Source organism: Antechinus flavipes, chromosome 1 (assembly GCF_016432865.1).
Source record: "Antechinus flavipes isolate AdamAnt ecotype Samford, QLD, Australia chromosome 1, AdamAnt_v2, whole genome shotgun sequence".
In the NCBI taxonomy this organism is placed as follows: domain Eukaryota; kingdom Metazoa; phylum Chordata; class Mammalia; order Dasyuromorphia; family Dasyuridae; genus Antechinus; species Antechinus flavipes.
In genome coordinates, this window is record NC_067398.1 from 1824833 (window position 1) to 1847620 (window position 22788).

Consider the following 22788-nt stretch of genomic DNA (forward strand, 5'->3'; position numbering starts at 1 on the left):
AATAAAAGGGAGAACAGGAATAGAAGAGGAAAGGCATAAGAAAGGAGGAGGAGTTACAAAAGGGAAGGGCTGTGTGAAGGAGGGGATTATCAATGACAAAATACTAGGGAGGAGGGAAAGAGGGAAAGAGAAGAGAAAAATATAACTGGGGGTAAACAAGATGGCAGGAAATACAGAGTTAGTAATTCTGTCTGTGAATGTGAATGGGATCAACTCTCCCATAAAACAAAAGCAGAGAGCAGATTGGATTAAAAGTCAGAATCCTACAATTTGTTGTTTATAAGAAACTCATTTAAAGCAGAGTGATACATAAAGAGTAAAGGTAAAAGGTGAAGCAGAATCTATTATGCTTCAACTGAGATTAAAAAAAAAAAAGCCAGGGATAGCCATCCTGATCTCAGATCAAGCAAAAGCAAAAATAGATCTCTAATTAAAAGAAATAAGTAATGAAACTACACCCTATTTAAAGGTATCATAGATAATGAAGTAATATCAATACTAAACATATATACATCAAGAGGTATGGTATCCAAATTCCTAGAAGAGAAGTTAAAAATGCTGCAAGAAGAATTAGACAGCAAAACTATACTAGTGGGGATCTCAACTTTGCTCTCTCAGAACAAATAATATATAAATATTATATTGAAATATTTGAACTCAATAGAATAAATAAGAAAGAAGTTAAGGAGGGATATAGAATCCTAAAAAAGTTAGTGATGATAGACCTTTAGAGAAAATTGAATGGAGACAGAAAGGAATATACTTTTTTTTTCCCTCAGCAGTACACTGAAACTATACAAAAACTGATCACGTATTAGGGCATAAAACCCTCAAACTCAAATGCAGAAAAGCAGAAATAGTAAATGCACGATCACAATGCAATAAAAATCATATACAATAAAAGACCAGGAGAAAATAGACTAAAATTAATTGGAAACTATATAATCGAATCCTAAAGAATGAGTGAAACAACAAGTTATAGACACAATGAATAATTTCATCCAAGAGAATGACAATAATGAAACAATATGCCAAATTTGTAGGATGCAGTCAAATTTGTAGGATGCAGGATTATTAGGGGAAATTTTATATCTTTAGATGCCTATTTGTGCAAAATAGAGAAAAAAGAAGATTGATGAATTGGGTTTGAAGCTAGAAAAGCTAGGGAAAAAAATAAAATCTCTCAATTAAATAGCAAATTTGAAATTCTGAAAATAAAAGGGGAGATTAATAAAATTGAAAGTAAGAAAAGTATTGAATTAATAAAACTAACAGTTGGTTTTATGACAAAAACAGCAAACTAGATAAACCTTTATTTAATTTGATTAGAAAAAGGAAAGAAAAAATCAGATTATTAGTCTCACAAATGAAAAGGGAAAATTTTCTACCAATGAAGAGGAAATTAGAGCAATAATTAGGAGTTTCAACTTTATGTCAATAAATTTGATAATCTAAGTGAAAAAGAGGAATTAATAGAAGAGGAAATAAATTACTTAAGTAGTCCCATTTGAGAAAAAGAATTAGAACAAGCTATTAATCAACTCCTTAAGAAAAAATCCCCAGAGCCACATGGATTTACATGTGAATTCTACCAAACATTTAAATAACAATTAAGTCCAATAGTATGCAAACTATTTGAAAAAATAGAAAAAGAAGGAGTCTTACCAAATTCCTTTTATGACACAGATATGGCACTGATATCTAAGCCAGGTAAGGTGGAAACAGAGAAAGAAAATTATAGATCTATCTCCCTCATGAACATTGATGCAAAAATCTTAAATAAAATATTAGAAAAGAAATTATAGAAAATTATCCCCAGGATAATACATCCCAACTAAGTAGAATTTAGAGCAGGAATACAGGGCTAGTTCAATATTAGGAAAACTATTAGCATAATTAACTATATCAATAACAAAACTAACAAAAATCATATGACTACCTCAATCTATGCAGAAAAAGCATTTGATAAAATCCACTATCCATTCCTATTAAAAACACTAGAGAGTATAGGAATAAATGGAATTTTCCTTAAAAGGACCAGTCGCATCTATTTAAAACTATCAACAAGTGTCATATGTAATGGGGACAAACTAGAACCATCCCCAATAAGATCAGGGGTGAAACAAGATTGCCCACTATCACCATTACTAGTCAACATTATATTAGAAATGTCAGCTTTGGCAATAAGAGAAGAAAAAGAGATTAAAGGAATTAGAGTAGGTAATAAGAAAACCAAATTCTCATTCTTTGCAGATGATATGATGATATACTTAGAGAATCAACTTAAAAAAAACTATTAGAAACAATTCACAACTTTAGCAAAGTTGCAGCATACAAAATGACCATCATCATTTTTATTTGTTACCAATAAAGTCTGGCAGCAAGAGATACAAATAGAACTTCCATTTAAAATAACTGTCAATGGTATAAAATATTGGGGAATCTACCTGCCAAGACAAAGTCAGGAAACTATATGAACACAACTACAAAATATTTTCCACAGAAATAATGTCAGATCTAATCAATTGGAAAAATATCAAGTGCTCATGGGTAAATTGAGAGAATTTAATAAAAGTGACAATATTACCTAAATTAATATACTTACCTAGCACCCAAGAAATTATTTTACAGATCTAGAAAAAAATATTAACAAAATTCATTTGGAAGGACAAAAGGTCAAGAATTTCAAAGGAATTAATAAAAAAATGCAAATGAATGTGGCCTAGCTGTGCCAAACCTGAAACTATATTACAAAGCAGTGGCTCATCAAAACCATTTAGTACTGGTGAAGAAACAGTAGCTGATCAGGGGAATAGGTTGGGTTCCCAGGACAAAATAGTCAATGACTATAGTAATCTAATGTCGGACAAAACCACAGTCTCTAGCTTTTAGGATAAAAATTCACTATTTGACAAAAACTGCTAAGTAAATTGGAAACTAGTACGCCAGAAACTAGGCATTGACCCACACTTAACACCATATACCAAGATAAGGTCAAAATGGGTTCATGATTTAAAAATAAAAAGTGAAATTATAAGCAAATTAGAAGAACAAAGGATAGTTTGCCTCTGGAGAAGAAAGGAATTTGTGGCCAAAGAAGAACTGGAGCTCATTATTGAGCACAAAATAAATAATTTTTATTATATTGTTTTAAAGGTTTTGTACAAACAAAACTAATGAAGACAAGATTAGAAGGGAAATAATAAAATGGGAAAACATTTTTACATTTAAAGGTTTTGATAAAGGCCTCATTTCTAAAATATATAGAGAACGGACTTAAATTTTATAAGAATTCAAGACATTCTTCAATTGTTAAATGGTCAAAGGGTATGAACAGACTTCTAATAGTGAAGTCTGTCTTAAAAAGGATTGGGGGGAATGTGCTGCCTGCCTATAAGAAGGGCGAGGCTGCTTTGAAAGCACTGACATGTACTGACTTGAAAAAAAAATTGGAGCAGGGGAGATGACTGTGTTCCAGAGAAAATTCTTCATAGTTGGGCAGAGGCAATTTGAGTAAGGGCAGCTAGGTGATGCTGGGTCTGGAATGGGACTCACCTTCCTGAGTTAAATTCTAGACGGGGAGATTTACTAGCCATATAGCCCTGGGCAAGTTACTTAACCCTGATTGCCTCAGTTCCCTCATTGATAAAACAAGGAGGAAATGATAACCCTTCCAGTATCTTTGGCAACAAAAACCTAAATCAGGTCACAGGGAGTTGAGCACAATTGGAATGACTGTACAATAACAAAACCAATTTGAGTAGAAAATTTCCAGTATCTTTTAAGGCTTAATGAGACACTGATGTTGGGGGATAGAAAATTCTAGGGCATTCAGATTATGATTATTCTAAGCCCCTAGAAGCAATAGAGAAAAAATCAGCTGTTCCACCTAGCAAAGAGCTGTGTGGTCCAACCTCTAAGTCAAATTACAGGAATGACAGATTGAACATTTCATCTACCTTAACTAGAGATGAATTCTCGTGTGTGTGTTTGTGTGTGTGACAGAGAGCTAAAGAGTGAAAGAGAGTAGCTTATCATTTTCTTCTCCAGCTCATTTTACAGATAAAGAAATAAAGCAAACAGAATTAAGTGATTTTCCCAAGGTCACAAAGCTCGTATGTGTCTGAGATTGGATTTGAACTCGTCTTCCTGATTCTAGGTCCAGTACTCTATTCACTGTGCCCCCTAGCTGCCTTGTACCATTCTAGAATCTTATTTATTCATTAGATTGCTTTAGCTCAGTCTTTATATGCTAAGTAAATACTATGATTTGACCAAGTCTCTTACTCATTAACCCATCAGGAAATCAACATTTTTCCAATAAAATGTAACCCTTGTTTATTGCTAAAACTCAAACACTGAGACAAAAACCAGATATTCAGGTGACTTGGGAATCCCAGAAGTCTTTCTGGGAGTACTACATTGGGGAAGAAGCTGGGACTCCTTGTGCCTTTTGTGGGGAGAGGAGGAAAGGGGATTCATTTTGGTTTATGATTAAATAACCTTTAATATTTTGGCATTTCAGTCCAGCTAGTTAAACCTTATGATCTAATTAGCATTTGGTATTTGATAACGCTAGTGACTAACGAGAACCTCCAAATGCAAAGCATTTCTGAATCAAAATGTCTTGTCAGGGAATTCTATTAAAAATGGGAAAGAAACAGTATCTTCTTTCCTTCTCCATAGTTTCCCTTCTGGTTTATTGGTTAATGTTTAATTCTGAGATGAAACCTTAATGATTTCCAAATGTCAGATATCCCAGCTTCTATCCCCAAGAGCTCTTTGATGATGTTCCTCCGTCTGTCACCTGAAGTTCTCAGGTAAAGGTGAAACTCTGGAGACCTGGAAATCTCATTTGGGAAATCACTGAAGAATCTGAGATTAATTCCTGACTGAACTTAATGCCTTCAAGTCCCACCCAACCCTAATGTCATTGTACAAAGAGTGAACACATTTTCTTCTCCAGGGATTTACCTAATTATTGGGGAATGGTCTTTAAGAAAATGACTGTCAGTGCATAGTTATATTTCCTAACCAGTTTGTAAACTCATCAATAGAGAATAATATTATTCAAGTCTGAGTTAGACAAATGGTTAAACATTTATATAGGGCTATAAGGTTGTAGAGCACTATATAGATTACAGCAGCTAGGTGCTATAGTAGACTAGCAAATTCAAATCAGGAGGATCTGAGTTTACCTCTGGCCTCAGACATTTTTTTTTTGCCTTAGTTTCTTTATCTGTAAAATGAACTGGAGAAGGAAATGGCAAGCCACTCCAGTATCTTTGCCAAGGAAAACTCAAGTGGGGTCATGAAGAGTCAAACATGAGTGACATGACTAAATCATATGATTAATGTAACATAATTAATTAATTTAATATTAATTAAAAAGATATTAATAACTAGCCACATTTAGTCCCAGGGAAAATATCACAGAGAATTAAAGGACTCAGTTCATAATCATGTGACATTGTTTGTTGATTGTTCATCCTTCATTCTTGAAAAGGACCAATGATGTTAGGTAAGGTGTAGAGACCCCAATTGAGTATATCCTATATATGAGACTACAGTATGTTGGGTTATTGATAGCATATCTTAAAGTTATTGGAAGGAGTTATTTTTACCAAGTAATTCTTATATGGTTTGGACTTCCAAATATCCTAATGGAACCAATACATTCTGGTTTTCTGGGGCTGGGACAAAGGGAGTTTAGGGACATTAGGAGAAAAATAAAGTGTCAATCATCAAGTATTCTCTATTTCTTATGCACTTTGTCACATATCAGTGATGTAAAGACAAAACAAAACAAAACAGTCCTTCGAGAATCTCCCACTTTCTCAGTGAGACAACATGGACATGTGTTAGTATGTCCAGAATATATTCATAATAAATCCATTAATGCAAGCTAAATGGAAGGAGGTGCTAATCGATTGGGGAGACAGAGAAAAGCCTCATGTAGGAAATTATATGAGCTGACTTTTGGAACAACCTGGAGATCTCTTGAGACACAGGTGAAAAGGAAGAGCATGAAAGGCATGGAGACTAGCCAGGTCAAGGAAAGAGAGAAGGGGTATAGTAATATCCGGTATGAGGAGCAGTAAGAAACACAGTTGGCTAGACCACAGGCTCTATAAATGAAAGCAATATGCAATAAGACTACAGAGGAGGTTGGGACTAAGCTTAAATGCCAGACAAGGAAGTTTGCAGCTGACTCGAACTAATAGGAAGCTACTAGAACTGATTAACAAAATCACCCACTTACTTGTATAGAGAGGATTCTTTTTGCTTTGTTATATATATACCATATTCTATGCTTGCCTATAATATATTCACTTATGCATTACTTTACATAATGTGTATCATTATACAATAATGTACTTGATAGTACAGAAATAAAATATTACCAACACATTTTCCATAGTATCTCTTTTTATGATCCATAGAATAATTTGAGAAACATAGGCTTGAATGTAACAGGCTTGTTAGCTTAAATGAGCACAGATGTACATCATTAGTTTTTTGTGGACATAGTTCAGATCTCTTTGATTCTGTGCTTTCTAACAGATTGAAATCCTTAGTTAAGAACAGTTCTGATGTGGGTCTCCTTGTGTCATGGATTCTAAGTACCTACTAAGGCTCAGAGGATTAGGGAAGCGGGGTCACAAGTTATTTCCATAGCCTAGGACTTTGAAGTGAATCTAATCAGACAGATTTTAATAAAGATCAATTCCAAATTTTCCACTTGGGTTCAAGAATCCTTTTTTTTTTTTCAAGTTGAAAAAAGGAGGAGGAAAAGGAATTGAAATGGAGGAGGAAAGGTGAGGTGGCAGTTTTTTCAAGAAAAAAGAAAGAGGGAAACTTCCGAAGGTTTTAGTGGACTTTAACAGCCCATGTCCACAGTGTAGGAAGGCCTCTGATACTGGTTGTCTGAAAAGAGCTGGGTTTTCTTGGACTCTGGAGGGGACACATCCACGATCAGTCCTCTACTGAAACTCTGTTTACTTCTGGATATTCCAGTGTGTGAAGAGCCCTGACAAACTAGAGAGTGCCCCGAGAACCACCACCAAGATGGTACCGGGCACCAATGAAAGGAAGAGCTTCTTAGTGATTAAGGTGAATTCCAGGGGGAACCCATTCCTTCTGCTCTAGCAGTCATGGTTTTACTGGTGGTCTTTTAGCAAAGCCAGTTGCTGAAGAGCTTCTTATGGGTTGGATGCTGAGGCGCTGTCCACCTCTGAGGTGCTGTCGTTCTTTCTTCATATTTTGACTTCCCGTGACAGTGGCTCTTCCTCACTGAATTGTCTTGGAAAGAGTCCTTCCTTCCTTGGAAATCTGAGGTCCCGGGAGTGAGTCAAAGTTTGATGGGTACCAGCTGGATGACTTGGAGGCAGATCTATCCCTTCCTCATCTGTCAGGCTGTGGTAATGATGGTACTTTCTCCCCTTGGGACTGTTATTGTTTTTAATAGGAGTAATGGAGAGCACAGGCCTCAAGGAAGACCTGAGTTCAAAACCTGCCTCAGATACTTACTAGCTATGAGACCCAGGGCAAGTCACTTAAGCTCTATTGGCTCAATTTCCTCATCTGTAAAATGGGGATAATAGTCATACTATTTACCTTGCAGGGCTGTTGGATTGAGATAATGATTATAAAGTGCTTAGCAGAGTGCAAGGCTCGGTATAAATGTTGGCAGTGATGATGACAGACAGAGCCCATTCATCCTGGCCAGGGGCTGGGGAGTGAAGACAAGGCACAAGAACATGGCAGCAAGCAGGCTGCCATGCGACTCTCAGGAATTCCTTGGGGTGGTGTTTGCTGCATGTCATTAAGCCCAGGCCTTTGGTGCTCGAAGGATTATTTTTCCTGAGCTCATCAAGGATAGCTCACCCACCTCTTCACAATGACTTAATTATCGTCTCCTTCCTTAATTGCTGGAGAAAATGGAGACAAGCTCCATGTAAGATGGATGCCCTGGGAGCAGACGGAGGGAACAATGGATGTTCTATTTCCAGGACCCGTTACTTTTCCAATAAACTCACAAAGGCAGAACAGAGGCATTCATGTAGGAGAAGGATGGCACACAGGTGCAGGCCTCCCTCCAGCCCTGCCAGCACTGGGAGGCTGGGGAGAAGTTGCTATGGCAACAGCATTGCTCATAGAAGATCAGCCCATTCTCTGGAGAAGCCCCTTAGAAAGGAAGCTCCTTGCCCAGAAATTGGGGAGCCCTGACTTTGGGCAGACTTTATTTTGGAAATGCAGAAGAATGATGAGGGGAGACTCTGGGCTGGGGGTGGGCTGGGGTGATGCAATTCAGATCATCAGAGGGAGTTTCAGGAGGGCCCTGAGCACATGCAAATATTTCTGCACCTGGACTTCACTGTAGTTTCTACTTCACATTTTCTTTAATGGGGCAGTCTGCAAGACCCTCTTCCTTTTCTCCAGAGGGTACTTTGTACCAGAGAATTACATAATGTCACAGCTGCAAAAGCTGTCCAAATTCATTTCTTTCCATCTACTCATTTTATGGAAAAAGGAAACTGAGGACCTAGGAAACTTACTTTGGAACTTGTGGGGAGTGCACAGGGAGAGGATTTTTCTAACTTCCCATTTCCCTGAAACAGAAGTTTTATGTGTTTTATGCAACTATTCTCTCCCCAAACACTGGAATAATTTAGAGATTCCTAGAGTGTGGTGTTCTTTTTCTTCTTTAAAATATAATATAAAGGTTTTCTCTGGAAGAGAGCAGGTTTCTTGGGGAGGTTTTCTGGAGGCAGCCTTAGTATCAGTTCAGATCAATAATTACCCCAAATGCAGCCTGGTGATAAAAGTTCAGATCTTTTATTGTCTCCAGTTAGTTTTTCTTAGAGGCCTCTCTCTCTCCTTGGTTCTAAGAGCTTCTTGCAGTTTTGTCCTTTGCTTCTGCCTCTGCCTCCAGCCAGCACCCAGGTAAAAGTTGTAATGAATCTTTCTTGCCTCCGAGAGAGGGCTTCTGGCTCTCCCAGAGTGTTCTGCGTCTGGCCCAGAGTGCTCCTCTCCAATGTAATTCAGCTGAACTCCTCGACTGAGTCTGCCTCTTATATATCATCTCCCAAAGGTTGACTCCTCCTTCTGTAGGCACACCTAAGGGAGGTGTGAATTCACAAAGTTACAAAGTTTACTTTGTGAATCTCCCATACTTGTGAACTCCAACAAGTATTGGTATGAACACAATCATTGTATCAATTAGTTATATTTAGTATCTTGTTTCAGGTTCTGGCCCAAAACATCTCCTTGTAAGATCAGATCAATCATACTGAACCATGCTAAATTAGATAATTATTGTCTCTATCAACTCTAATGACTTAACAGTTTGTAAAGATTCCAACCCTAGAGCTAATGGAAAGTTGGACCATTAGCATGAGTCCCAGGAAAACAGCCCCTGGACATAGGGCATGGGTCCTCAAGTCATGAGTATTGGAGCTCAAATCCAGATTCAGACACTGACTAGCTGCGTGACTTTTAACCTCTGCCTGCCTCAGTTTCCTCAATTGTAAATGGGGATAGTAACACCACCTCTTTCCTAGAGTTGTGAGGATCAAATAAGATCATTGAAAAGCATTTAGCATAGACCTTGGAACATTTGTGAGGATCAAATAAGATCATTGAAAAGCATTTAGCATAGACCTTGGAACATGATATGTGCTTTAAATGATTGTTCTCTTCCCAGATAAGCAAAGGGAACAGGATTCAGGTGGGCTTGGCAGGCTTGACTGGCATCCAGTAGAGATCCAAACTCTTCTTTACTCCATGCCCTAATCCATGCCTTTTGTTCACTACCAATCATTTATGAGATTATATGTGTAAGGGGCCTAGCACGGTGACCAGCACATAGTTGTGTCTCCAAGAATCCTTTCTTCATGTTTTCCTTTTTCCCTTCCTTTGCCATCCTTCACAGCAGCTTCAGAATCGTTTTCTTCCATAATTCTGATGATATGTGAGTCCTGGTTCCTGATAGTATAAAACTCTTTGCTTGGCATTCAAGGCCTGCATGATCTGGTCTCCCTCTCCCTTTCCAATCTTCTATGCCCAAATCCTCATATGCTTGATGACTCGGTGGCTTGCCTGGGTGCTTTGGCTGAGCCTCTTCCTTTGTCTGTTACCTTCTCCCCTTTTCTCTTGGTGGTGAATGCCTCATTCTTCACCCAAAGCCTCTGGGCCAGGAGTAACATCCTCACACCCCAAGAGGTTACAGCTGCCCTCTCAGATCTCCTGGGGCCATTTATTTTGTAGCCATCTCTGGCACTTCTCTGTGATGTTTGCCGTCATCACACATTTTGAGAGGATATGGATGTTTTCTATCTCTCCCAGCACTCATCACTCTACTCAAAAGAGACTGACCGAATGCTCCTTGTGTTGGAGAGCTCCTGCTTCCTTGCTCCAGCTTGTTGTAGTCTTCCGGCTAGCTCTCTGGAGGATCTCAGGACCAGCCTTGATCTTGGTGGAGGAGGCAGGAGGCAAGAGAGCCACCAGGAGGCTGGTCAAGGATGGAGTCTCTCATTTCCAGTCCTCTCAGCCCTTAAATACTTCAGTATGATTATATCATTACAGCATACTGATTATGTGTGAACTAGAGAACCTTCATTTCATCAGTCACACCGAGTTAACACCCTGCTGTAAGTATCCTTGCTTCAAGTATACTTTTCTCAGAGTCCCCACTATCTTCGGTCCTCTGTCTCCAAAGGGCCAGGAATCCTTTGAGTGTCTCCTGAGAGAGCAGTGACGTCTGAAGGACTTGTTTTCAGGGCTCAGTGGCCTCCGTTCCACACTCAAAGAATGCTTCAAGAATCCTCCCTAAGCCGACACATCCTGGAGAAGTCTTCCCTCAGTCCTCCAGCAGGTCTAGCACTTCTGCTTAATGGGACAGAAAGGCTCCAAGTCTCATAGAGCCTAGACCCAGTTCCTGCTTCTCCATGGCTGCTTTTTTCTTTCCTCCTAACAAAGGGCATCCTAAAATTGTACCTCCCTTCCCTACCCTTCAGCTTTGTTTATTCACATCCCCACCAGTCAACACAAGAATGGATCATGTAGGCAATGGATAGTACAAGGGGTCTTCTCTTACGCATCTGAAGCAAACACAGTAACAACTTTAAGATATCATTAAGAAACACAATCTTTAGGAGTGAAAGACTCACTCAAAAGATGGCAGATTTTGAAATGAAGATGATCATTCCATGTCTCTCCCAACATCCTTCTGCCCCTTCATGCCCCATTAAGGGCACAAAGGCCCTTAACCAAGGATCCTAAAGGTTGCTACTAGTGGTGAGCTTTAGTTTACAGATTCAGGGTGTCTATGGCCAAAGGTAGACACTGACAGATCTCATACTTAGGTCCTTGGGCCCCAGTCAGAGCAGAATGGATCCTTGCAACATATTAAGAAATGACCCCTAGAAATTACAGAGGGGCATAATGGGGGCTCACCAAAACCTACTGATTCTAGGGGCCTTGCCACAAATTTATAGGCAGAAGGTGGGGAAAGATTCCCCCTCTTGTCATTCTGGATTTGGACATTTAAGATTTTAAATAATTTTCCCCATTGTAAAAAACAATACTCCATCCCACCCCTTGGTCCCTTGGCCCACAATGGTCATTTCTTTCAATGTCTTCTGCCTCACTATTCCAGGTTTACTTTTTGTGGTCCCTAGAATCTCTAGCCCTTCCCTATTCTTCCAGCTTCTCACCTTAGCTCTAACATCACTTTTCCCCTGGGATAGATTTCAGACCTGCTCAACTCTGTGTTGTCCGCTACCCAAGAACCTCTTCATTCTTTGTCCTAGAACCATTTGTCCCCAGCCATTCTGGCCTCCCTGCCCACTACTGGCACCAAACTTCTTGACTTCTGCTCCTCAGCTATTGAACATTGGAAAATAGAAGTCACTTACTATACCAGTTAGTTCCACCACAAATTCCTATTCTCATCTCCCTTTTACAAAGCCATCTTTATATTCTTCCTTGGTTGACTATCACACTCACCCTCTAACCGTCTCTTCTGTTCTCAAGCTTCTTAATCTTTCTCAACAGAATCAATCAATAAGCAATTATTAAGTGCCTACTGTGTGCCAGCCACTTTGGATACAAAGTCTTTGCCCTTGGGAAGCTTTTTACCTCTCTCCCTGTCTCTGTCTCTCTTTTTTCTGTCCCTCTGCCTCCCTCCTCCCACCTCCACTCCCACCCCATCTTAAATTCTCCACTTTTACTCCTAGAATTACTTTATGGCATTCTCCTTCCTGCATTAATTGCTCTCACCAAACTCTCAATAACCATCAGAGATCTAGGCGTTCTCTTTTGCTCCTCAGGCCTGGGTAGCAAAATGTTCTGCTTGTGACGTTTTGCCTCTTCCCTTCTACCTTTCAGAATCCTTCCTTTTCCTCGAGGGTCTGCTCGGGAGCCTGTGTTCTCTCCGTTGCTAGTGTTCTCCCCCAGTGATTTTGGATTTTCTCATTTCAGAGCAGAAAGCAACTGCACTGCAGATTGTGATCATTGGAGGTCGGCCTGGGTGGTTTCATTATTGCCTTTCTCCTCAGCCCCTGCACAGTGCTGGTTGCATTGAATCAGTGAGGTTATTCAATCAATCATTCAATCAGTGATTCAATAACAGTGAGCAGAACCCTCTTTGCCTTTAAGTGTCCCACTGACACTCAGCAGATGACAACTCTCAGGAGATGCAGCTGGGAGCCATCAAAGGCACCGGCTTCAATGATTTTACCCTTCAAAGATTAGGTAAAACCTGTCACTGCTGGGGAGTCTGCAATTTTGCTTTTTAAGTGTTGTGGCAAAAGACAATTAAAGCTGCCTGTCTGCTCTTAGTGGGATTACTCAGTCCTGAAAGGCTGGTTTGGTTTCAAATTTGAATGGATCATGGGGCTGGGAGGACAGGACTGTCTGTCCCCTCCACCCCCCAGCTGCCCCGGGGCTATCTCTGGTCTGCAGGTAGAGGGGTGTAGTTCAGGGGCTAAAGTCCCCTTCCTAATGCCCCTCCCCTCCTCTGACCTTGTGGAGAGCACAGGCCCACAGAAGGAGGAGCTACCAAGAACTACAGTGGTCACTTTGTCCAAGGCCTGAACTCTGGAAAGGAAAATGAGGCCCTGAGAAGAGCACTGATTTTCACAAGGTCATTCGGCAAAAGTCAGTGGCAGGGGCAAGATTCGATCCCAGGCCATGGGGGAGACAATAGGAGCCGAAGACAAAAGGAGATCACTGCTATCTAAGAGTGAAGCCTTTTAATCTCCTTTTTGGTTTAGCCCAGGCTTAGTGTTTCTTTGTTTTTTTCCTGAACAAGATTTCCATGGAGGGCCCAGAGCAACAGGCTTCTCACAAGAGCTATTGGCTCCTTTGGGGTATCCATGGAGAACTCCTTGAGGGTCCACAAAAGTGTTTCTCTTTAATGACTCTCCTAAGCCACCCAGACAAAGGCAGAGCCATTATGTCCTGCCATTTATACTCCATTCTGTGGTTTATTGAATTGTGGAGAAGAGGAAACATTCCACTTGGACCTGAGCTGAAGGCTTACGAATGTCATCTGCTGTTCTTGGTCTTCTAAGCCAAATGCTGAACAAAGCGCTCCCCCCATCTGAGGGGTTGTACCATTCAGGTAAATGAACTCTTGGCCCTCCAAGAGCTGCAGTTCTCTGATAGCATAATTTCCCTCAGCAGATCTTCCTGCCCAGAAAGCTGGGGGTTCCAGTCTTGCACAAAAGGACTTGGAAGGTATCTGGCACCTGAAGGTACTAGCAGCCCAGCAGAGATACTACATCTGGCCTAGGGCAGAAAGAGAGAGGAAGAGGAGAAAAATAGGTGGGCCAGAGAGAATGCAAATTGCCTGGTTAGAAACAGAGTGAAATTAGATGAAACCCACCCAGAAGAAAGGTCTGATTACAGGATAAAAATCCATAACATCTGGGAAGCAAAGCCAGACTGGCAGGTAAAGTTAAATCATTTCAATTTATTAATGGTCCTTTCTTAAGTGTCTACCATGGGTCAGAAACTGAAATACAAAGACAAAATCAAAGGAGGTCTTCAATGAGCTTCCCCTCTACCTGGGGAAAAGAACATGTGCCCTAAGAAGTAAGCAGGGTGTTTATACCAAAGCATGCACAAGTTTAAGAAGAACATCCTAATACGTGGGGGTGCTGGTGGGGTAGGGGTGGGGAATGGAAGCCATACTTTGAGAAGGATTCTACAAAGCAAAGGAGAAAGGAGAAGGTGGTTCGGATATGAGGCAAACAATGCAGGCATTGGATCAATCTGACCAGAACCGACAGCATGGAATGGGTAGTTACATGACATACAACTGGAAAGGACTTTGGAGAATACAATGTGAAGGCTTTCAACTTTTCCAAACCTTCCAGGATTTGTGCCTGCCCTGTTATTTCCCCTTCCTAACATCTACTTGGCTTTGCCATCTGCCATGCTCAGTGCTTGGGAGGCTCCAAAGGAAGGTGTGGGAGAGGAGAAGTAGTGGACTGACAGCAGACTGAAGGAATTCGGAGCCACTGGGCTGACTTCATTGCTGTGTGCTGTGAAACCTGGATGCCAGGCCAGGAAACTGAATAGCTTCCATCTGAATTGTCTTGGGAAGATCCTGAAGATCACCTGGCAGTATAAGAGAGTGGGTTAGTTAGGGAGTTAGGGAGTATGAGAATTGGATGAGGGTTTAGTTTCCACAGTTATAAAACTTGGAGAAATATAGAAAAATGAAACTTAAATTAGAAAAAAAAATGAAATTGAAACCTAAGAAATGGAATCTAAAGGTTAGACTAATAGAGGAAAACAAAAACTTATGGAGGGAAGTCATAAATTAGAATAAGAAACATTTTTTAAAATGCAATCAGAGGTGGGGACTCAGACTCACAAGTGAAGGGAAGGTGCCATTAAGGAATCATTCAAATCAGGGGAAAATGTAAACAGAGATGGCATTTCATTTAATGCCCATAATAACCCTGCAAAATAAGTGTTTTTATTATACCCATTTTACAGTTGAGAAAAATGAGACAAATGGAGACTAAGTGAATTGCTGATGATCACACAGTAGTGTTTGACACCAGAGTTAAACTCAGGTCTTCCTGAGTTCTGGCCTGGTGTTGTATCCACTGTGTCATCTAGAGGAAGCCAGAGTTTCTTGTGTAAAGAACAATAATGTGAATAAAATCACTGGGTCACCGTATATGAGTGACTAAGGTATAAGAAGATTGGAAAGGTGAGATGAAAAGGGATTTATTGCTTGAAAGAAATGAAGAATGAAGAAGATTTTGTTTTAGCAAGTAGGTGAAGTAGAATTTAAATCAGGAATGAAGTGCTGGTTTAATATTAGGAAGATTATCAGCATAATTGACCATATCAATAACAAAACCAACAAAAATCATGATTATCTCAATAGATGCAGAAAAAGCTTTTAACAAAATATAACACCCATTCCTATTAAAAACATAAGAATAAATGGAGCTTACTTTAAAATGATAAGTAGTGTTTATTTAAAACCATCATTCAGCATTGTCTGTAGTGGCGATAAGCTAGAAATCTCCCCAGTAAAATTAGAGGTGAATCAAGGATGCTCATTATCATCACTTTTATTCAATACTGTACTAGAAACACTAGCTATAGCCATAAGAAAAGAAAAGGAATTTGAAAGAATTAGAATAAGCAAATGATTTGATGATCTATTTAGAGAATCAGCTAAAAACAAGTTGAAATAATTAGCAACGGTAGTGAAGTTGCAGCATACAAAAGAAACACAAATAAATCATTAGTACCAATAAAGTCCAGTAGCAACAGAGAAAAAGAAATTCCATTTAAAATAACTGTAGACAATATAAAATACCTACTAAGACAAACCTAGGAAGTACATCAACACAATTGGAAAACACTTTTCACACAAATGAAGTCAGATCTTAATAAATAGAAAAATATCAATTGCTCATGTGTAGGCTGAGTTAATGCATTAAAAATAACAATTCTACTAAATTAATCTATTTATTCAGTGTCATGTCAATTAAACTATTAAAATTGTTTTATAGTGCTAGGAAAAAATTTATAAGGACAAAATTTCAAGAATATCAAGGGAATCAATTTTTTAAAAAGAAGGAAAGAAGGTGGCATTAAATTGTATTCTAAAGCAGCATTCCTCAAAATTACCTGGTACTGGCTAAGAAATGAGTGGAGAATCTGTAAAATAGATAAGGTACACAATATATCATAAAAATGACCATAGTAACCTAGAGTTTGATGAACCCAAAGATTCATGATTTTGGAACAAATTCATTATTTGACAAAAAAGTATTTGGAAAACTGGAAAACAGTAAGGCAGAAACTGGGTATAGAGAAATAGCTCAAACTGCAGACCAAGATAAAGTCAAAATTGGTACATGATTTATAAATGCAGGATGATATCCTAAACAAATTAGGAGAACTTGGAATAATTTACTTATCAGATCTATAGATAAGGGAAGAATTTAAGATCTAAAGAAGATATAGAGGACATTATAAAATGTAAAATAGATAATTTTGATTATACAAAATTAAAAGGCTTTTCTACAAACATAACTAATGCAACCAAAACTGGAAGGAAAGAAAAAAAAATGGGGGAAATAAATTTTTTGCATATTTCTTTGATAAAGGCCTCATTTCTCAAATATATAGAGAAATGAGTCAAATTTTATAAAAATATAAGTTATTTCCCGAATTGATAATTCATCAAATATGTATAAGTAAGTTTCGAACAAAGATATCAAAGCTATTTATAATCATGCAAAAAATGCTTTAAGTCACTATTGATCAGAGAAATGCAAATTAAAACAATTCTGAGGTATTTCACAGTTATCAGATTGGAAGATATGACAGAAAAGGAAAATGGTAAATGTTGGAGAAAATGTGGGAAAACTGGGACACTAATATATTGAATTGCGAATTTGGAATTATGCTTAATAAAACAGTGGCTACCTTTTGATCCAGTTAGGATCAAACCCAACTAGGTTTATATATCCCAAACAGATTTTTTAAAAGGCAGAATAATTTATTATACCAAAAAATGTTTATAGGAAATCTTTTTGTAGTGACTAAGATTTGGAAATTAAAGGGATGCTCATCAATGGGGGAATGACTAAAAAAGTTGTGGTTTATGATTGTAATTATGTATTATGCTATAAAATAAATGACAAGCAGGCTGATTTTAGAAAAACCTGGATAAAGTGAAGTGAATAGAATCAGGAGAACATTGTACACAGTAACATCAATACTGTTTGATGAAGAATTGTGAATGACTTAACTATTCTCAGCAATGCAATCATTCTGGACAATACCAAAAAGCTCATGATGAAAAATTCTATCTGCCTTCAGGGAAAGAACTGATGTCTGAATTCAGACCAAAACATACTGGCTTTTTTATTTTTGTTTTTGTTTCCTTCTTCCTTCCTTCTTTCTGTCCTTCTTTCCTCTTTCCCTCCTTTTCTCATTCTCTCCTTTCTTGCCCCCCTTCCTCCTTCCCTCCCTCCCTTTATTCCTTCCTCTTTTCCTTCTTCCCTGCCTCCCTTGATCTCTCCTTTTTTCCTTCCATCACTCTCTCCTTTCTTTCCTTCCTTCCTTCCTTTCTTCCTTCCTTCCTTTCTTCTTTCCTTTTTCTTTTCTTTCCTCCTCCATCCCTTTCTTCCTTCCTTCCCTCCCTTTCTCACATTTTCTTTTTCCTTCTCCCTCCTGTCTTTTCCTATCTTCTTGTACAAAAGAACTAATATGGAAATGTTTTACATGATTGAACATGTATAACCTGTATCAGATTACTTATTATCTTAGAGACAGTGGAGGAGAGAAGGGATAGAATTTAAAACTTAAAACTTGAAAAAATATGTTAAAATTGGTTTTGTATGTACTTGGGGGAAATGCAATGTTATTTAAAATAATAAATAATAGGAGAGGCTTGAGTGTGTTCAATGATTAGGGAAGAAGCCAGTGGAAAAGAAGACAATGAAGATAAGAGAAAGGGCAATTATTGAAGGGACAAGGGAAGGAAGGAAGGAGATCACAGATGCTGTTTAGCTTTATCAAAAGAGTCATTTTTTTCATAACATTCCAGAGCAAAGAAGGGAACAGATATGAGAATGGCAGTTCAAGTGACAAGCATTTATAAGAAGATCTCTGCAAAGAAAATTATGCCATCTTCTACAGGTGGTCCCCATAACCCATACTCCCTCCCCATGTGTTACCTACACTAATATTATTTGTTATTTACTTTGTATTTATGTTGTATTTATTTCCTCCCAAACACAATTTTTCTCACATAAGAATATAAGATCCCAGAGGGCAGAGTCAATTTTCAGTATTTTTGTCTCAATATTCCCACTGCCTGGTCTAGGGACTACAACCTTGGAGGTGTGTTATATGCACCAATAGCACTTGAAGCAAAGAAAGAGATAGGGATGTTTAATAAAGAACTTTAAAAAATCCTCCAAACTGTATAAAAGGTTTAAGTTCTTGACTACTTCATTGAACATATTAGTCAAAATTTATAATGGTGAAGACTTCTGGGGAAACATCCTTTAGAATTAAGAAAGAAAAGAGAACAAAGAATATGGACAATGCAGACATTTCTCATACATTATATGGACTTTTTTCAGCAAGCAGAAGTGCTGCTGACAATAAGAAGGAAATAACATCAAAACTCCATCCCACAGGCTCTATAGCCTTAACCTTAATAACCAAAAGCAGATCTCTCTTGATCAGTAAATGCCTATTTTTAAAATTTGAAAACAAAATTCATCTTAGATTTTCTGGTATCTGATTTGTAAGTACAGTTCTATATTTCACACATTGACACATATTCTTTCATTTCTTGGTCTGTGGAAAAATCTTGTTAAATTTGAGTGTTTCTTGTTATTTAAATATTTCTTGCTTTTTTTCTTGCCTATATGAAAGATCATCTTTTGTCATTGAAGTCTTGAAGAATGTCAAACTATGTCTAGCTGAGTTGAATATTCACTTATTTCTTTTGTATGCTGTGAATGTTTCCATTGTTTTGATCTGTCCCTCAGTTTCAGTATTCCTCAGAAAATTTCTTAAGATACAATGGCCATATCATTCTAATTTTTAACAATTTTTGAAGTAAGATTTTAAAAAAAATCTTTCTGTAAGGTTTCCAATTTTTAAAAAATACTTTATGGGTTGATTTTTCTTATTCTATTTTTTCCTATCAGTGTCTTATTATTTATTAAAGTATTTCAATTTTTTGCTGGGGGTGGACACTACATTTTCCAATGATTTTATCATTTCCACTTAGTTCTTTTATTTCATCATTTTAGTTTCATTCCAAATGCCTCACATTATCTGACCTTCTGATGTAACCTAACCACCTCTGGATCTTGCCATATATCCTGATATTGGATCCTGGGGAATTTTGAACCTTTATAGAAAAGTTGGAACTATGTTATGGGCCAGAACTCTGAAATTGAAACAAAGGATTCTTACAAGATGCTAACTCAGTGGAATTGATAAAGACAATGGTAGTTCAAGTACCTGTTCTTAGTACTTAATATAATTCTACAAGATTCACACCTATGATAAGAGAGCATATATGTTTGGACAAACTCAGCAGAATCAAAACTAGGAAAGACAGAGACCTTGGTGGTGGTCTTCCTGCCTCCCCCACAGAAACCAAGACATATTGAGGAGGAACTCAAGAAGCTGGCCTGGGCCACAGGCAAGGAGACGATGAAGGATTTGGACTTTAACATGTGGCTATACCTGTGGTGGTTACTCTGAACTGAAACAAAGGCTGCTTCCAGAGACCCCAAGAAAACTGAACTAAGACAGAACATTACAGACATACAGTTTCTTTTTTATGTAGATTTTTCCCAATTAGAGTTAAGAGCACTTTGAGAGTAAGTATTTAAATTTTTTCCATTGTTTAGTAAAATGCTTAGCATATAGTAGACACTTAATATATGTTTTTCTTTTATTAATTAATTCACTTATTCAATCAATTTTTTAACTTTATTGTATTTGTGTGTGATGAGTTGTGAATGAGTCTATGTGTATGTGTTTGATAATTATAATTAAGGTTAGAATGTGAGTGTATGTGATAGATCCAAGATGGAAGAGTAGAGAAAGGACTCACCTGAGCTTTATCTCCCAAACCCTCCAAAAACCATTAAATAAAAACTCCAAATAAATTTTAGAACATCAGAACTCATCAAAAGGTGAGGTGAAATAATTTCCATCCAAAGACAACTTAGAAGGTAAGCAGGAAAGGTCTGTTGCACAGGACGAGAGTTGAGCATAGTCTGTCCCAAGTTGTGCCCATGCAGCTCTGGCCCCGGTAAACTAGGAGAAGTCCTTGGGAATCTCTGAATCGGTGGCAGCACTGGTGATTTCCAGATCTCTCAGCCTGCAGCCAACCAAGATAACTTGGAAGGTTGACTGGAAAGTTCACTTGCACTAGGGTGAGAGGGAACACAGCTCCAGCAAACCAGGAGTGGCTTTTGGGAACCAATGGATCAGCAGTGGCAGCAGTAGCAGGAGATCTCAGCCCACAAATGGCAAATGGATTGAGCAGTCGGTCAGAAGGAGATTACAGGGGTCTCCTTGCTAGCACTGAGGCAGGACCATTGCTTTGCCCATATGCAGATCTGGGATATAGTCTTGGCACAGAATTCCAGAGTGAGGAGGAGCCCTCCACAGGAACTTACAGCAGTAGTGGAGCAGGGACCCTCCCAACAATTCCAGTATAGAAAAGAGTGCTTGTGGTCATTCACAGACAAGAGCACAGGCCAGGAGAGAACTGAAAGCTAACACGGTCCTAGAAGAATTGCTAAAAACAGCTGCACAAAACCCCTGACGCTCTGACGCTTAGGACTTTGCATCCTCCACTGTGGAAACAGAGCCCTACTTTAACAGAGAGTTAAAAATCAAGTAATAGGCTAGGGAAATAAACAACAGAAAAAAATTCTCTCCATAGAAAGTAACCATGGTGACAAGAAAGTTTTTTTTTTTTTAACTTTTGTTATTTGCTTTCATATTGTTTTCTTTCTATTAACAAAAAAGAAAAACAAAACAAAATAAAACAAAAAAGAACATTGTCAAGTGCCCAGCAGAACATCAGGGAGGATTCTAAAAACAAAACAACAAATCACCAGATCAAGAAAAGATATATAATAGTGAAGAAATTATATTCAAAAGTGTTCATGTTTTCTTTGCTTCCTTATAGGTTATTCTTTTATTCTCTGTTGTATATTTTTTTTACTTTATTCTTTTTCTCCCCACTTCATCCTTTGTATGTCCTCCAAGTAGGCTACAGTTAAACACAGATATGTTATATACATTTATAGATATGTGCATACACACATACAATCCCCATATATATACATATACATTCACACTCACTCACAGTCATCCCCACATAAAAATATCTATCTACAGACATACATAGAGCAACCTGCATACATATCTACATATACTCAGACATACATATACATACATACTCACATACACACATGTAAACATGCATCTAAAACAATATTAGTAGCTGACATATAATGTAGATTTTTCTCTCTTGATGGAATTTTTAAGTTTGACTTTGTCTAAGATCAGTGATTACTAGCCATAACTTTCCCTTATAAATTCTATTCCTGATTCTTTTTGTAGTGTTTGTGTATATATCTCTTCTTTCTTATCTCTGTTAACTCTTCTGCTTTAATTCTACTTCTTAATTTGCCTTGCAATTTCTTAATCTTCATCCCTACCAATGGAGCCCTCCTTTATCTTCTTCCCCCATCTTTTGCTTCCTCCTTCACCCATCCTTCCCCTCCCCAACTGCATTCCCTTATTTCTTTATAGATTTCAGAGGGTGCTATATCTTTCATGGTATACATATAGTGTTCCCTTTTTAAACCATTCCTGATGTAAGTTTTCAGAACTATGAGTCCACCCCCATGCCTCTAATGCTTCTGTGTCTATTTTTCCTTGTATAACATAATTACTATTTTGCCTTTTTTGAGGCATTTTTATATTTTAAATTTAGATCATACTCAACTCTGCTCCAATCTTTCTTTTGCATTGTCCAGTTGCTGATATCAATCTTAAACATTTGGTATACATTGACTTGAAAAAAAATAAATGTTTTATTCAAGTTAAGTTCCTTGAAATTGATCTTTGATACTGTCTCTTATATGTTAAATTTTCTTTTGAGCTCAGATTTGGTTGAAACAAAGTCCTGAAAACCTGTGAGTTCACTGAATGACCATTTTTTCCATTTCATATTATAGATAATTTTGTTGGATATGTTATTTTTGACCACAGGCCTAGTTTTGTGTTGTTCTTCTTCTTGTTGTTTGTCAGTTAACATGATTCCAGGACCTGTGGTCTTTTATTGTAGCTGCTGATAAGTCTTGTACAATTCTAATTGTAGCTCCAGCATATTTGAATTTTTTTCTTGCTTTTTACAGAATTTTCTCTTTGATCTGGGGTTTTTGAAATTCGACAATAATGTTCCTATATGTTTTCTACAGAGGATTTCTTTGAGGTGGTGAATGATGAATTTTTTTTCTATTTCTACTTCCCCCTTCTATTCTATTACTTCAGGACAAATTTCTTGAATTATTTCTTCATTATGATGTCAAGGTTCTTTTTTTTTTTTTTTTTTGATCACAGCTAGAGTCTGAATATATACTGAAGTATATGCTTTTTACTTTTTTCTGACTTTTCTCGTTTGTTTTGATCTTTCTTTTATAACATGACTTGTGTGGAAATATGTTTACATGATTTCACATGTAT